General features: G+C 42.5%; 1 long non-coding RNA gene across 1 annotated transcript; it reads right to left on the bottom strand.

Moving 5' to 3' along the window:
- Positions 1-1,017: 1,017 nt before the first annotated feature.
- Positions 1,018-3,060, bottom strand: LOC123044461 (uncharacterized). Its single transcript, XR_006420109.1, has 2 exons — positions 2,926-3,060; positions 1,018-1,982 (listed from the first exon to the last, which is right to left on the bottom strand). It is a non-coding gene; the product is annotated as an uncharacterized lncRNA (long non-coding RNA).

The following is a 3,060-nucleotide window of genomic DNA, read 5'->3' as shown; positions in this document are numbered from 1 at the left end:
TATATTCATGAAAACATAATAGGTTCAGATCTGAAATCATGGCACTCGGGCCCTAATGACAAGCATTAAGCATGGCAAGGTCATAGCAACATCAATCTTAGAACATAATGGATACTACGGATCAAACCCTAACAAAACTAACTTGATTACATAGTAAATCTCATCCAACCCATCACCGTCCAGCAAGCCTACGATGGGATTACTCATGCATGGCGGTGAGCATCATGAAATTGGTGATGGAGGATGATTGATGATGACGATGACGATGGATTCCCCTCTCCGAAGCCCCGAACGGACTCCAGATCAGCCCTCCCGAGGAAGAACAAGGCTTGGCGGTGGCTCCGTATCGTAAAATGTGATGAATCCTTCTCTTTGATTTTTTTCTCCCCGAACGTGAATATATGGAGTTGAAGTTAAGGTCGGTGGAGGTCCAGGGGGCCCATGAGGCAGGGGGACGCGCCTAGGGGGTAGGGCGCGCCCCCACCCTCGTGGCCAGGGTGTGGGCCCCCTTCGGCTGATTCTTTTGCCAGTATTTTTTTTCCAAAAGCTGCCTCCGTGAAGTTTCACGTCATTCTGAGAACTTCTATTTCTGCACAAAAATAACACCATGGCAGTTCTGCTGAAAACACTACAAGAATCAACAACTTTGCCATTTGCCATGGTGGACGGCAAAGGCATGCCTTGCGGACGGCAAAGGCCTTTGCCATCAGCCAGCAGACGGCAAAACGTCCGGCTGAACGAGCTACGGCAAAGGGCACTTTGTCGTTTGCTGGCGGACATCAAAGATGCAAAGGCCTTTGTCGTCAGCCAGCGGACAGCAAAGGGCATGGCTCTTTGCCATCTGCTGGCAGACGACAAAGGCTGGAGGCTCTTTGCCATCTGCTGGTAGATGGCAAAGAGGAATCTTTGCCATCCGCCAGCTGATGGCAAAGAGCCTATATTGCCCCATTTAATTCTGTTTTTTCTTATATCAATTCATTTTCACATAAAATCAAACATATATATATATACAACACATATTACCAATAGCCATGAACACATATATATCCAACACATATCCAACACATGTTACCAATAGTAGCAAGTTTCATCCATACATATACATAGTTTCATCTATATTACACAGTTTCATCGACATGTAGCAAGTTTTACAAAGTCAAAACTATCTTATTACTAAGATCTTCTCTCGATCTTCTTCTTTTCTTCCAACCCGCATAACAAAAACACTAAGAAAGAGAGAATGGGTAAGGAGTAGAAATGCAGCATTTCACTTGGTGAAATGCAATGTTGTAGGAGCCAGCACTTGAGATCAAGGCAGGAAGCAGTGCATGCACCCACAGATTTAAGATCCTTCATTTCATATAAAAATATATGTTCATTTGATGGTATAAATCATGCTCTTTATATCCGGCCGGTCCAATGATTTAATTAATTATTTTTGGATTATTTGGCATACTGTTGTAACTAAACGAAACCAATTGAGAAGCAAATACAAAACTCTCAAGGCATACGCAAAAGTCACAACTAAATTAATATCGAGATGACACATATAATCAGTACTACGTACTATATGGTAGAAGGGGGGAAACTGAAGGCAATGCTCTAAGAGGAACTTTTTTTGCATGTAATAACCTCCTTGTGAAAATATGTGGAGTCACCATTTAAGTTGATTTTTCCAAAGAACTCCAATCCTTTCAAATCTGTTACATCAGTATAAATGAACATGCTCATATAAACTAATAATATTTGCTAGCCAACGCCAATGGGTATTACAGAACTGAACACCAATAAAATAGTAGAGGGTGTTAAAATTACCTACACATTAGAAGAATTGTGATATCAACCATAGCAGAACCATTTGTAGAACCACTAAATACATAAAACCAAGTCCCATTGTCCAAATTAAAATATGAGGCATCAGGTCGATCTTACTGAACAAAAATCCACATGAGGCACCTGCAAGTCACTCCACTGTTGTTATCCTGTACAGTTCAACAAACATAATGACATAAGCACATCTTTTTCAAACAGGAAAATAGAGGGTTGAATTGTGGAGAGCAAAAGGGCGGCCTTGAAACTGATTGAACTAAAGGGTAGAGTTAGTATTATCAAGGCCAAAACCAAAGACAATCCCAGTTCTAACACATGACATACACAACGTATAGACAAAAAAGGGCCATATGAAATGTCTACTTGTTCTAGTGGCCAACACGCGGTAACATGCAAAAACATCTACAAAGTCTCTCCTAAACCTCATAGCATTCATCGACAGCTGTCTTGTCAGGTGTGTTCTACTTATTCATGTAGCAGCGCTACTGCAGAAATTACATGGTGCCTCTGGAGGAGATGCAGACCAATCTGATACATGCATGGTGAGGCGGCAACAATGTTCATAGACAGACATATAAGACCAAGTTTGTTTTTTTAGGAATTAGGGATCAATCTGATTCATTAGAATTTCTGTGAAGAATTCAATGGGCTGCATAATACAACAAAGGTTCAATCGTATAATAGGTTACTTGCCCGTGTTGTGAGGTAGGAACGACCAGCAACAGACTCAAACGATATTGGAGAGGTAAATCAAGGCGCTATCAGTCTGCCATTATGCCACTCTGTATATAGTCTCAAGGCCTCAACATATGTATTATACAGACCACACATATACGCTGGAAAATAGGAAAAATACATAAAAGTATTCTTAAAGCGAATACACATGGCAGCAATTAACCATATTGTTCCATAGCAATAACCATAGCCGTATGTCCTAGACATGGGAACAACACGGCAATCGACCATAGTTGTATGTCCTAGCTATTCTAGCAAATACTCCTACTCTATTGCAATACAGAAGAACATTGTGCTGCTGTAGTAGGTAGATGAGTAGGAACAACATGCTGCATGTGGGAAATTGATCCAAGGACGAACCTGGTGGCCGATGGGCTTAACGGGCGCTGCTCTGGCGAGGGGCGTCACTCCGGCAAGGAGGAGGCCCGTGCGGCGAGGAGGAGGCCGATCCAGAGTGGCCGGACCTCCCACGGCCGGATCCGGGTGTGAGGCAAC

This window comes from Triticum aestivum, chromosome 2B (assembly GCF_018294505.1).
Source record: "Triticum aestivum cultivar Chinese Spring chromosome 2B, IWGSC CS RefSeq v2.1, whole genome shotgun sequence".
NCBI classification, from domain to species: Eukaryota; Viridiplantae; Streptophyta; class Magnoliopsida; order Poales; family Poaceae; genus Triticum; species Triticum aestivum.
Note: the sequence above shows the minus strand (reverse complement) of the source record. Positions and strands in the feature narration are given on the sequence as shown.